The 15,045-nt window shown below is 44.2% G+C and overlaps 1 long non-coding RNA gene across 1 annotated transcript; it reads left to right on the top strand.

Annotated features, from left to right (window-relative positions):
* Window positions 1–6,710: 6,710 nt before the first annotated feature.
* LOC134739647 (uncharacterized) lies at window positions 6,711–10,807 on the top strand. Its single transcript, XR_010126513.1, has 5 exons — window positions 6,711–7,600; window positions 7,976–8,065; window positions 8,532–8,609; window positions 9,808–10,022; window positions 10,466–10,807. It is a non-coding gene; the product is annotated as an uncharacterized LOC134739647 (long non-coding RNA).
* Window positions 10,808–15,045: the final 4,238 nt, after the last annotated feature.

Below are 15,045 nucleotides of genomic sequence, written 5' to 3'. Positions count from 1 at the left end.
TTAAATTTCAGATGATTTGAAAAATATTTACACTATAGTAGCCAAATAGTAATAATTATAAGCAAATTGGATAAAACATTTGAAATTAGAGAACTATATTTAGAATAAATTTCTCACCTTACAGAAAAATTTCCTATTGAAAACCCCTTTATTTCGCACACAACTAAGAATTCAGCATATTTTTCTATACCCAGAGAGAACAGAGATAAACAGGGTCCTTTCGTGTGGTTTGGGTATTTTATTAGATGCTGAGTTCAAGAAAGTCTCACCCCTGAAGAAGCTGAAATTCCATTTTTCTTTGAAATGGGGTCTTTTCAAAGTTAGTAACAATGAGGCTGTCATTCACACAATGGACGGCTGAACAAAAAGACAGAGACAGTGGATGCTGCATTTTGTTTTTGTAATGTTGCCTTGTCCACAAGGCACTATTTACACTTAAATCAATTAAAATTATATTAATTTTAAAAGTCGGTTTTCCCAGTTTCTCACTTGTACTAGCCACATTTCAAGTACTTAGAATTCATGGGTGGCTGGTGACTGACATAATGAACAGCACAGATATAGGCATTCCATCACTACAGAAGGGAGCTGGACAGCAGTGTGCCAATGTTTTAAGGACAGAATCCTGAGTAGAATTATAGGATGATGACAATTCCGAGTTCCCATTCCAATTTATGGTCTCTTCTCTGATGAGTGGTGTGGGGGGAAACCCATCTCTTTAGTGAATAAAGGTTAATTTTTCCAACTACAGATAAATAATTAACATTACTTTTTTTTAACCAATTTACACTGTTAAGTTACAACCAAAAGTGAAGGACTTGAATTACATTTACATTTTAACACATGGTTTTAAAGCGAAGATCCGTGTGAAAAAGAAACAAAACTCAGAAAAAAACCCCAGAAGTTTTCATACCAATTCCCATAGCAATAACAATCCCTTTTCTGTCGTTAGAGTTCACCCTCATTCTGATTTCATAGTAATCCTGTTCATGTCTTTCTTTAAAGCTTTACCCCATGCATACATTTCTAAAACAACATAGGTTATCTCAAATTTTATATAAATTTTGAATTTTTCATACAAATGGAATCATGCTGTGTATATTCTTACAAGACCTCATTTTAGATCAGATGTATGTTTGCTAAGTTTTTATAGGTGTCTGTAGAGTATTCATGTTTATTATTTGTAACATTTCATTGAATAAATAAATCATATATTAAATTAACCCTTCTCTCTTTTATGGTCAGTTCATTTGTTGTCAGATTTTTAAAATTACAAGCAATGCTGTTACAAGCCTTCTAGCACTAGTATGTTGGCACAATGGGCACATATCTGTCAAAATTATACACCTAAGAATGGAGTTACTGGTATATGTGTATGATATCCCACTCAAAGAGATGATGCCACACTGCTAGATAAAGTGGCTGTGGCAAGCAGTGTGTGGTAGATCTTGATGGTCTGTATTCTCATCAGTGTTTGGAAAACTCGATGATTTTAATATAGAAATTCTAGTGGATTTTTTGAAATATCTCATTATGTTTTCTTCATTAAACTTTATTGAGATATAAATCACATACTACTCACCCATCTAAAGTATACAATTCAATGGTTTTTCACATATTCAGAGTTTTAAATCTGCATATTTAATTTTAGAACATCTTCATCATCCCAAGATAATCCACAGCTTTATAATATGTCTCTCTATACAACGAAGTAAATCCATAAATTTTGAGTTTGCACTTCAGGAGTGTTTTTTCTATGATTGGAAACTTTCCTAGCTTGACAGGCACCTTTCCAAGTACCTTTAAAAATTCTATTTTTAATAGAGATTTCATTCAGTAATCAGATTTGGAGAGCACTGACAAATTTTGCCACATTGAGACTTATAATTCATGAACATGGAATGTTTATTTATTAAATACTCTTAAATAAAGTATTGCTGGTTTTACTTGTGCATCTTTTAGTAGATTTATTCCAAAGATCTTGAAATATTGTGCTAGTGTTCACAGTATCTCTTTCTTTGTTGAATTTCAGTGTTGGTTGTGGTATGTATAAATATAAATAATTTTATATAGTTTTAATTCAATGACTTTGCTTAAAGCTTTTATTAATTCATGTAGTTGATATATTCTGTTGCCTGATTGCACTAGCTAGGAAATCCAGTGTAATTTTGAGTGCAATGGAGAGGGCAGGTCTGCTGGTATCTTCTCTGTGCCCTCCTGATCCACGCTCCATGTACCCTCCCTGCTCCGTGTCCCGGACACTGTGCTGCATGGCCTGCTGGACCACAAAAGGCAACCTTGCTGTCTGGCTTTTATTTGGGATCAGCTAAATGGGAGCATCATCATGGAGAGAGCAATGAGGAGCGCTGGTTGGAGGGATTTCTCCCCGTAGCTTTCAGTATTGACACAGGGAGAAATGAGACATGATTGGCCTGGATTTATTAATATGGGATCTTCACCCAGTATCTTAGATTAAATGTGTTATTTTGAACACCTAAGAGTGATGTTAATAGTCAGCCAGGTTAGCTAATTAAAACCCGAATTCAACTGTGGCCTAGCACAGTGTTTCTCAAATTTGACTGCCCTTTCAATCACGTTGGAGATTTTAAATAGCCCCAGGTCTAGACCAACATGTAAAACCAATTAAATCTAATTCATCAAAAGTAGGATCCTGGAAACAGTATTGTTCCTAAAACTCTCCAGGTTTGACTCCAATCAGCAGCCAAGTTAAAAACTAGTGGCTCAAAGCAGTGGTTCTCAATATTTGGTATGTATCAAAATCATCTGGGAATTGTAGCAAAACTACACAGGCCCAGATATTATTCTAATTTAACAGGCCAGAGCCTTGAGTTTATTAAAACAAATCATCTCTCCAGATTTTGCTATATGCAACAGTTTGTGAAAACCACTAGCCTATATCAACAGAATCCCTATCACAGGCATACTGCAGAGGAAAGTGTCTGAACACAGCTCAGAGAGACGGAAAAGTGGGAATGTATCCATTATGTGCAACCTACTTAACATCTCCTAACCACATCTCCCTGGAGGGCTGAGAGGATGCCCCCCTCACCAAGGCATTAAGGTGCCACGTGACACATACAGGTATAAAAACTGCTAGGTCTGCTAAACAGTCACCAACCTTGAGTCCTGGGTATTCAGAAATTCTTATCCAGTAGCTACACCAAAGTCAGTTGATATGTCAGAGCCCCTCAAATAAGCAGAAGGCTGGTGCCCTTGAGAAAGGACCCTATAATTCACCCAGAGATATATTCTTTTTACAGGCCTTTCCCAGAGGAACATTTAGTCATTTATCACTGTCCACTGGGGAATGGAAAACCCCAAATAATCTGGGAGCTCAACTTTAATGTCTTTAATCCTGTCAAAGGTTACCCTGGGGTTAATACTTTGTTGTAACCTGCATAAAAATCTTTCCCTACACTAAAGTAATGAAGATATTCTACTATATTATTGTAAAGAGATGAGTACAATCACATTTTTTTACAATCACAATTTTTTACAACAATTGCATTGTTCCATATAGATAGCCAATTGTTCTTAGATTGTTTTCTAAATCGTTTTCCTTTACCCACTGATCTGTAATGTTGCCTCTGCTTTACATACGTTCAGGGCTTTCTATTCTGTTCCCAAGTTCTAGTTTACTATCCCTGTCTCAACATCCTGACTCTCTTAATTAAAATAACTCTAACATAAGTCTTAATATCTGCTAAGGAAATTCTTTCTGCTTTTTATTCTTATTTAGAGTGTCGTAGCTACTTTTTGTCTTTCATATTTCGATATAGGGCTTAAAATTGGCTTCCTATGTGTCACAAAAATGATTGATAAACATTGGATTGAGATGTATTTGAGTTCTTAGAGTACTGTAGGAAATTAATGTCATTATTATATTGAATCATCCAAGCCAGGATCCTGGTAAATTGATTCAGTTAATTCACTGTCTTCTTTAATTACTGTCTTCTATTATTACTCAGTAGGGTTTTTTAAATATCCCAATTGCTATCTTGTATAGAATTTGTTAGGTTTAGTTTTAGAAGTTTATATGTACGCACTTTTGCTGAATCAATTTTTTTAAATTTTCATTTTCTATCTGTGCAAAACAGCTCTATAATTTCTTCTACCTACCAAGCAAAAATATCTTATTAACTTCTGGATCATGATGTCAGGAGATCGAGACCATGCAGGCTAACATGGTGAAACCCCGTCTCTACTAAAAATACAAAACATTAGCTGGGCATGGTGGCGGGCGCCTGTAGTCCCAGCTACTCGGGAGGCTGAGGCAGAATGGCGTAAGTAAACCCGGGAGGCGGAGCTTGCAGTGAGCCGAGATCGCGCCACTGCACTCCAGACTGGGCGACAGAGCGAGACTCCGTCTCAAAATATATATATATATATATATTTATATATGTATCTTATTAACTTCAAGAGTGTTCTAACCATTTGTATTTTCTGCATTCAGCACATTACCATTTGCAAATTATAAGAGTTTTGTGCCTTCTTTTCAAACCTTTTTAAGTGTATTTCTTTTCTTCTTTATGACACTGGGAAGATCCTCAATTACAATTTTTAATAAGAGCAGTGAAAACTGCTGGACCACTCAAACAAAAATTGAGCTGCCACTCCTGAGAACTGACTGTGTTGCTCTTATGGGTCAGCCCTTTGGGACCCATCCTAATCCCAGGGATTTACAGTGCCACATATGCACCCTGCAGCCTTTAGATGTAGCCTTTATCCACCTAGCCCTCCAAGGTCTCAGACACTGCCCAGAGCAGCCAACATCACCCAAGACAAAAGCAGCCCTGCAGCTCAACTTGCTCTTCTAGATTTCTGCCTTCTCCTGGTTCCTGGCCTGGCAAATCTTTACTGCTTGGTTAGCCCCTTCATACTTTCCATCAGATTTTTCAAATATGTACTCTTTTCCCACTTGTCCAGTAGTACTCAATGGGAGGGATGATCCAAATTACATAATTAATAATTGCTCAAAACTCAAGTACAATGTACAATTTTTATGTCAATGTCACATGCCAAGGGAGAAAATGCACAGGTGTCAGTAGTGACTACTTAAGCATGTGTAACTTAGAGGTAATAAAAACAAAAATGTTAGGTAATATTTATCTATTCCAGATTAAAATCTATATCAATAAATTCAAACTTCTAGGAAAAATATCTGCATATGTAATATATGACTGTGACTCCGATAGACAAACGTGGGAATATAGTATGAAGATACTTCTCATCATCTTCACCCTATGAGGCAGTCAGTGTGAAATGAGAACCAGTGATTTGAAATGTGTTGCAAGACTATGAAAAGCACTAGAGTAAGTTCTACACAAATAAAGCAATCTCCTCATAAATTACACTGGCCTTATCTGTGAGATGCGTGTCCTTATCAAAATGGAGTTAATTCTAGGTAGGTGATCTTGTTTAAATAACATGGACTCTGACCCACTAGCTGGTCCACCATCTGTTTTTCCCTTTACTAAAAGGGAGGCCCCACACTGAGCCAGCATTTCCCAACAGGAGGTCTCTTGCTGACATCAACTTCCAACAGGGTAAATTTTCATGGGAACCCAAAGAGAAGAGGAAGAGCTCAAGAAAAAGGGCCTAAAGAAATGACAAGAATGATAACATTTTACACTTTGATTGTGCTATGTGTCAAATAGTGGTCTTAGCACTTTAAAAATGCCAATTAATTTTATTCTGACTACACATCCATGGGTTGTGCCTGTTATTTTTCCCTTTCACAGTTAGTGCCATAGGAATGAAGATCACACAAAAGTAGGGATGGAGCTGGGTTTGCACCCAGACAATTCTGCCCCAGGGCCATGCTCACACCACTGCACTTTTCCAGAATGTGAGGGTGGGTGGAGAGTCCAGCTCAGGGAGAGATTGGAGTGAGAGAAGGAGAGTGGGCCCACTGGATCACTGTGATGGTCTGGACCCACGATTCCAGGAGAGAAAGACAAGGATTATGTCACTCAGGGAAAATATCCAAAGTCTCTGGTTTAAACTTAAGCTTCTCCAGCTCTAGGACAGGTGGCTGGAGGGAAGAGAAACGAAGCCAAAGCCGCAGCTCTGAAGATTTCCCTCTCCTGAGAATTCTGCAGGAGTTTCCCTGACCTCATGGCCACCTCTCACCCTTTGCTCTTGTTTTTCCCCCAGGACTGATAAGACGTCCACATAGGACGCCCTTATCAGTTGGTCTCGGGTTCTAGAGAAGCCATCAGAGTCAGTGAAGGAGGAGCTTCATAAAGTGGGGATCCTGGGATCCTTCCTGGACTCCAAGATACCCAGAGAAGCCGGATCCTGTGTCTCGGAACCCCCTTCCTGCCCCTCTGTGGGCCCTGACCTTGTGGAGAACTGGGTTGTGAGGAGACGATCACGATGAACCGGGCTGGGGAGGCAAGAGAGAAAGGGCGGCTTGGAGGGCTTAGCAGCTCCTCTCGCGGCGCCTCCGCCCCGGGCTGGGGTCTGCATACTCCTCCGGTCACTTCTCCCAGAGCCGCCGCCCCACGCCACCCTCCCCGGGTTCCCGTCCCTCTGTCCCCTCCCCAGCTCCCCCCACACAGTAAGAAGCTCCCAAGTGAGCGGCTCCGGTGCCGGGTGGGACGTGGGAGGGAGCCCGGGAGGCTGTGTCCCCGCGGGGAGTCAGGGCGAGGGCGTCCGGGAGAGAGGGGGCGAGTGGGGACCCGAGGGGAGCGGGGCGGGGTCCCAGGCTCCCTGCGCCTCTCGCGCCCGCAATGTGCCGGTTCCCGGAGCCCAGGCCCGCACCCCGGGTACTTGAAGGCCTCCAGGCTCCGCCTTCACCACGTGGGCCCTGAGTTCCTCAGCGGCGCCTTCGTGGGCGACACGCGATTCCTGAGCTTCCACAGCCGCGGCGAGAATCAGAGAGTGAAGCCGCGGGGGCCGCGGGTGGAGAAGATGGGACAGGGCTGTGGGCGCCCTGAGGAAAGTTCTCGAAGACCGCAGGGAATGTGTTACTGAGGGGCCTGAGGGGCCTGAGGTTCCTGGGCCGGCACCACCACCAGGGTCAGCCGGTGAGTGACCTCAGACTCCGGACACAGGTGTCCCCCGCCCCGACCCCAGAGTGATGGGCCCGGGTCTCCCAGGGATGGGGGGCGGGGCCTCAGCTGATCCCTCCCAGGCGGGGAAGCGCTGGGGACATTTTGCTCCAGGTTTCTCCTTCAATCTGGATCATGACTGACTTGTTCTGTGACCAATGACAGAGGGAGGAAGGAGCTGGGGTGGGCGGGGAAACCTCCCTCCCCTCCCCGGCCCCGCCTCCGGCTCGCCCTGGGGCAGGTCCAGGGCACCGCACCTGCAGATGCTGCTGCCTGGCTGGGTGGTGGCTCCGCACAGGAGCTTCCTCGAAGGACACTTTAAGTCCGCCTACGACAAGGAGATTTCATGTCCCTGAACGAGAACCTGCAGACCTGGACAGCGGCTCAAAGAGCAGCTTGGAGGATCCAGCGCACTTGGGAGAGGTTCTGGACCGCGGAGGCCACAAGGGAAACCCCGATGGGTCACTGCACTAGATGGCTGCTCAGACACCTGGAGCATGGCAAGGAGATGATGTTGCCGGCAGGTACTGGGGTCCTCCGGGCCCCACGTCAGGACCTCTCGGAGCTGGAATTATGTTCCTTGGAGGCATCCATACTTGAGGAAAGAGGAGACCGAACAGTCTCCTCCTCCTCTTCCTCCTCTTCCTCCTCTTCCTGCTCTTCCTCCTCCTCCTCCGCATTTCTACTGCGGGGTTGGGGATTCTGGTCCAGGCTCCTGAGGCTCTCCCATGGATGGGTGGGGAGGGAGGACAGAGAAGAAGGAGTGCAGGGAGGTAAATAGGAAAGGACAGTAGTTACCCTTGTCGACAATGATGTACTTGGGTCCAGCTTCACCGGGAATCTTTTTCTTTCCTGGTCCTCTGTGCCCAACAATTACATATAATCTTTAACCCAACCAGAAGATAAAACACCAGGAAACGGAATCAGCAGAGACACAGTGGATGAAAGTACCACGAAGGACTGCTAGGTTCTAATAGAAAGTAGCAGATGTGAGTATCAAAAGTTATAAACCTTTTTGCAAATCAGAAAAGAAACAGACTTTTTTTTTTTCGTTTTTTTGAGACGGAGTCTCTCTCTGTCGCCCAGGCTGGAGTGCAGTGACGCCATCTCAGCTCACTGCAAGCTCTGCCTCCCAGGTTCACGCTGTTCTCCTGCCTCAGCCTCCTGAGTAGCTGGGACTACAGGCGCCCGCCATTACGCCCGACTAATTTTTTGTATTTTTAGTAGAGACGGGGTTTCACTGTGTTAGCCAGGATGGTCTCGATCTGCTGACCTCATGATCCACCCGCCTCGGCCTCCCAGAGTGCTGGGATTACAGGCATGAGCCACCGCGCCCGGCCGAAACAGACATTTTAAGACTGGAAAGTGGTATCACCAATGTTAGAACCAAAAAAATGGACCTGAGGGTGCCTCACCCGAGGGGGTTGAGTTAAACTCTGTTCCTGTTCCTTCTAGAGCCCCGTGGAGATTCCTGCTGTGCAGCAAAGCCTGGGAGGGGCCCCTGGCTGTGGAAGGCAGGCTGAGACCTCATAGGTGAGATAGGAGGAAGGGGACCTGCTGGACTCGCGGAGGCCTGGTACCCAGGGAAGGCCAGTTCCTAGGGCTGCCTCTGGACTCCAGAACCTTGATCTAAAGTCAGATTTTCCCGCTCCTCCAGGAGCTTCCAGGAGCAGGGCCACATGGGGCTCAGAAAGTCCCACGGTGCCTAGGAAGTGGGTCTGCCTATTGTCGGACAAAAATTCTCAGGTCTTTCTCTTTCAGATTCTTAAATTTCTTAAAAGAGATTGAATTGGTATTACCCAGGCCCCAAACTGAATCAAGGAACTGGGAGTGTGTGATGTGCGTGTGTCTGTCTGTGCACATGTGGATGTATAAACAGGTATGGGCATCTGTGTGTATGTGCATGTTTATAAGTGCGTATATGTATGTATCTGTACATATTTATGTATATAAGCAGGTATGGGTATGTATGTGTGTATGTGTGTGTGTTACTCTGTGACTTCCTCATACTTGGCACCACCCTGGGCTTTTCCGGGTTGCCCGCCACACCATAGGTTGTAAGACACAGAACAGCGCTCCACCTGCAGGCATAGAACGGGGGTCAGGATAAGCGTTGGGGATAGCTGGTTTCATGACACCTGGAATAAGGAAACAGGACCTAAATGGATGGGTCCCACTCTTTTACAGAATTGTACCTTAAAAAAAGTGTCAGTCACGTTCCTAAGGGATTTACATGAATTAAATCATTTAAACCTCACAAGAGCCCTATGACTTACAGACAGCTATCAGCCCCATTTTACAGACAAGGAAACTGAGGTCACTAGGAAGTTTAGTAACTGTCAATGGACTGACTCATGACTCTAAGGAGACAGTCTGACTGCTGAGCCCAAGTAACTGCTCTGTCATACTCACCCTCACACCCATCTATTGGCTCCCTGTGGGTCACCTCCTCCTGTGGGCTCTGACCAGCTTCCCTTTCTTCTCCAGGCACAGAGACTGGACTGAAGTCTATTGCATTTGCCACAGTCCTGACTAGGGAGTCATGGGGTTGAAGTGACCCATAGGCTGATGGAGTGTGCTTGCTGGATGCGGGGAAGGGAGATTTATATCTGCCCTGGAGGGAGTCAGTGGTGTTTGCATCATGGCATATGAGGTGCACTGTCTAGAATGCTGAAGGGTAAAGACCAGCAAGGGCCATGCAGAGTCTATTCATCACTGTTTTATTTCACAGCCTGCATGGGCCTGAGAGCAGTGGGATATTCACTCATCTCCTTCCAATCCCTACTGGTTCCTGACCTCTCTTCTTCCAATTGGTAATACCTGCACTCAAGGTTGAACCATGAGGAGGAGTCTACCCACACCCCAGACCACCGGCACTTCCTCTTCTCTGCCTGCCACTCCCTAGTGGGGCCTCCTGGATGGTGTGAGAGGAGAGCGACGGAGATAGTAAGAGAACTTGACATTTACACTGGTAAAGAGAAAGTGGGATGTCAACCTATGAGAGAGATAAGGGCTGCCATAGGGAAGGGGATGAGAGAAGTTCTAACTGTCCCCAAGGGTCACTTAATTCAGTGAAAGCTGTGGGAGGTGTTTTCAGCTATCTATTCCTATGTAAGGAATTGCCACAAACTTAGCAGCTTACAACAACACACATGTATTATCCCACATTTCTACGGGTCAGAAATTCAGACACAGCTATGCAGCTTTCTCACATGATTTTCATCAGAGTGCCATGGCTGGGTCTTATCTGGAGGCTGAACTGGGGAAGGATCCACTTCCAAGCTCAAGCAATTGTTGGCAGGATTCATTCCTCCATGTCTGTTAGACTGACAGCCTCAGTTCCTTACTGGCTGGTGGCCAGAGGCTGACTTCAGTTCCTTGCCACACAGGCCTTTCTGCTTCATCAAAACTTGGAAACAAGGCAGAAGACAGAGTCATCGAGTAATACAGAAGTGGGGCTGTCATATGACCTCATCGCAGAAGTGACATCATTTTTGCCACTTTCTATTGGTTAGAAGCACGTTTAGGTCCCACCGGTTCTCAGCGGGATGAGATGCCAAGAGACAGGATCACCGGGCATCATCTTAGGGTCTCTATGCACAGGCTGGACTATGACTGAACAAGATCATTACAAACCTGGGTCCTGGATTGGGCCAGATGATCTGCAGAGCTGAGCTGTGTTTATGAAATCAAAGCCCTGGAAACAAAAATCAAGAGATGCCCACTGGAAAGGCTGGTCTTGCATTCTGTGTGAAAGCTAAGATGGCGTTCTCTCCAAATGTTTTTCTCTATTACTTTTCAAACCTCCTGCATCTGTAAAGAAGCAACACCACTAAACCTATCTGTTTTTGTTTTTTTTTCATTCGAGTGTCATACTGTTAGGCAAATCTTCTTTCAGTATTTCTTCAAGCTTGTTTTCATGCAGAATCCCACAAACTTCTGGTAATTACACTTTGTTGGTTTCTTTGCCTTCACTCAGTTTATTTTTTAGTGATTTTATTTCTCTTGTATGGATAAATTAGTCCATTTAATTAGAGAATTTGTGTCTTCTAAAGAAACCTTTCTACTATTTTTTGGACCATATGGGTAAGATCCTCTTGCCAAGCCTCAGCTCACTTCCCACATGGGCACAAGACAAAATTACTGGGGGTCCTGGAAAGTCGGGGATTGGCATAGTTCTTAAGCAGGATCAGACATGTAAGTCACAAAGATATAAGGCATATACCTTTGATTTCCTTATGACCCTGATGACAGCATACCTGGCACTCAATACCTGTCTGTAGAGGTGAACTCAACTAAACTCCTCCCTGATCACTCAATACCATGTGAGCCCAAGCACCTCTTATGTCATTGGCCAAATTCCCTTGTTTTATGTCATTTTTCCAGATGGGGTGCTGTTCATATGGGGACCTTTCTCCTTTTCCACCTCATTTTCCATGTGTGAAACACTGGGTCTTGATCACTCAGATCTCTCAGGGTCCTTTCTACCTTTCCTCCATCCTAATATTCTCCTTACAGTTCCCGCCAGGGTTTCCCTGAACTTCTTCTTCTTCATGTATCCAGTCTAGCATCTCTCAGTTCATTCTTCACACTTAAACCAGAGTGATTCTTCTGGAATGCAGATCTGATCAAGGTTCTTCCTGACTTCAGTGCTGCCAGTGCTGCACATTGTCCTCGGATAAAAGCCAAGGTTCTCCCCAACCCCACAAGCCTTAGTCATTGAACCTGCTGACTGCTCCAAGCTTGCTTTTTGCCCCTGTGCTCCTTTCTCTCTAATCTCCACCCTGAACTGCTGGCAGTTCCCCCAGACTCCCTGTGTGCTCTTTCTTCTGAGCCTTTGTTTGTGATACTGATTCCCTAAAAGATTTCTCCTGCCATTCACCTGGATTAACTGTGTTCCACATCCAGTTCTCTGTTGAGACATTGCATCCTCTTGGAAGCAGTTTTCCTGCACTAATTATAGTAGCTTGCATTTACCTGTTTTTTTAGTCCCCTTGTGGAATCTTTGATGTTTGACTCACTGAGGCCTAGGAGAGCCTGACACATAGTAACTGCCTAATAAATGTTTGCTAAATAAATGTGGGGTTCACCATGAGGTACCACCTTGTACATGCAAGAATGGCATTAATTTGGCTGGGCGCAGTGGCTCAAGCCTGTAATCCAGCATTTTGGGAAACCAAGGCAGGCAGATCACAAGGTCAGAAGATCGAGACCATCCTGGCTAACACGGTGAAACCCTGTCACTACCAAAAATACAAAAAATTATCTGGGCGTGGTGGCACGTGCCTGTAGTCCTAGCTACTTGGGAAGCTGAGGCAAGAGAATTGCTTGAACCTGGGAGGTAGAGGTTACAGTGAGCTGAGATTGTGCCACTGCACTCCAGCCTGGGAGACATAGCCAGAGTCTGTCTCAAAAAAAAAAAAAAAAAAGAAAAGAAAGAAAAAAATGGCATTAATTAAAAAGTCAAAAAACAATAGATGTTGGCATGGATGTGGTGAAGAGAGAACACTTTTACACTGCTAGTGGTGAGAATGTAAATTAGTACTACCACTATGGAAAACAGTATGGAGATTCCTTAAAGAACTAAAACTAGATCTACCATTTGATCCAGCAATCCCACTACTGGGTATCTACCCAAAGGAAAATAAGTCATTATATGAAAAAGACACATGTACACACACATTTATAGCAACACAATTCACAATTGCAAGGATATGGAACCAACCTAAGTGCCCACTGACCAACCAGTGGCTAAAGAAAGTGTGGTGTATATACACCATGGAATACTACTCAGCCATAAAAAGGAATGAAATAATGTCTTATACAGCAACTTGGATGGAGCTGGAGGCCATTATTCTAAGTGAAGTAACTCAGGAATGGAAAAACCAAATACTGAATGTTCTTACTTATAAATGAGAGCTAAGCTATGAGGACACAAAAACATACAAAATGACAGAATGGACTCTAGGGGCTTGTTGGTGGAGGTTGGGAATAGGGTGAGGGATAAAAGGCAACACTGGATACAGAGTACACTGCTCAGGTGACGGTGCACCAAAATCTCAGAATTCACTACTAAAGAACTCACACACATAACCAAAAACTACCTGTCCCCCAAAAACTATTGAATAAATTTTAATAAATGTGGGGTTGATTTGTAATTCAAAATTTATTTTGAATGTCTAATACAAGAACAAGATTTAAAAGATTATAATAATAAAAATGTGTATAGTGTGTAAAGCAAATTTCCTCCTCCACTCCATCCACAATTCTTCCAAATTCCTTGCCTGGACACAACCACTGTTACCAGTTTCAGCAAGAAATTAAGACAGAAATTAAAGTTCTGCTCCTCATAATAATCAGGATCAATTATCCCTGCTTATACAGTAATCCCTCCTTTTCCCAACAGCCTCCTAGCATGAGGAATCCAAATTGAACAGGTTACAAACATACCCCTAAACGTAATGTAACTTGTACTCTATTCCATGGTAGGAACTTCCTTCTCTGGGATCTCAAACTCCTAGACCAGCTGAGTACGTTGAGGGGATGGGAAGCACCAACACCCCATGTGGGTTACCGGAAGTGCTGGTGAGTATAATCATTCCTTCTTCCACCACTGGTGGTTAGAGACTTACTTACTCTGCCTGTTGGATACTTGGCACCATATAACAGCTGCTGGCGTAACCTTAGTGTATGCTTCATCCTGAAGGACATTACCCATCCTGATAGGATGTGATCTTCAAGATAAAACCCAGCTGCACCCTCAAGAGACCATTCCACTGCTCTATCCACTGGCAGCATGTGTGATGCAGTATGGAGTAGAACCAGGAGATCTCGTGGTCGTGTGCCCACTACCAGACAGCCTTTGCTGTAAAGCAGGCCCCTTAGTCTGGGGCAATGTTATATGGGTCCCCTATTAGGAGATCATACATATGTGAGCCCTTAGATAATGTTTCTGAGTGTGGCACTGTGGGAAGAAAGAACAAACTCATACCGCTAATACAAGGCAACCTAAATCTGACAGAACCCCTGCCTTTTTCATTGTGAAAAAGTAAGAATAGAATCAATTTGCCATCAAATTGCTCATTGGCCTCCATAAGCGAAGGTAATCTGTTGGAGTTTATTTATCGCTGGAAGGTAGGTTGTGACAATAACCATGTCAGTCATGCTGAAGGGAGCCCAAGCCTTGGGACCCACCCACAGTGCGTCTCTGCCACCATAGATACTGCTTTCAAGAGCCTGTTTCATGAGCACTGGGATGGTTAAGGACAGAGGCTGGCTGATGTGTACCAAATGATTCATCCTGTACACGTGGTTGTTTAGACTACTTGTATAGAAGGTAATTTTTGCTGAGTATTAACATCTGATACAAAAGATCCAAGCACTTTGTATCTACTGTATGCCTCTTTCCAGATATTCCTTTTCCTGATCTTCCAATCTTGCTCCTTCCAGGCCCCGGACCCGCTGTTTAACCCATTTGCCATTGCCTATGAGTCTGTGCATATTCTCACCTCAGGCCACTTCTGTCTACACAAAGTGGGCGAATCGGAGCCCCACCTGCCTATTGGCAGGACCCTCTTCAATGCTGTCTCTGCTCATTCCTGAGTTGCCCACACTGCAGACCCACTCTACTGCTGCCTCACACCAACACACTAAGCTGGCATGTTTATGAAGAAGCTCAGAATTTTCCTCTTAAGTCAGCTGGTCATAGAAACTACCCATAAGGTTGCTGGTGAGAGTCGAGGTCAAGGCAAAGGTCCAGCAGTGCGAGGTGACATGGGGTCTGAGCAATGTCTTTATGTAATTAACATCAGTACTCAGAACATACATACTTTAACCCAGGGGTCAGCCAGTGGTTTCAGTAAAGGCCCAGATGGTTTCCCTTCACTGTGTGTGTGTTCATTCCCCTCTCTGAAGCTATGTGTAACCCCATAGGGATCACAGGGGCTCCCATCAACCACAGCCAGTTACA

This window comes from Pongo pygmaeus, chromosome 5, assembly GCF_028885625.2.
Source record: "Pongo pygmaeus isolate AG05252 chromosome 5, NHGRI_mPonPyg2-v2.0_pri, whole genome shotgun sequence".
NCBI lineage: Eukaryota > Metazoa > Chordata > Mammalia > Primates > Hominidae > Pongo > Pongo pygmaeus.
This window is presented reverse-complemented; position numbering and strand designations above follow the sequence as displayed.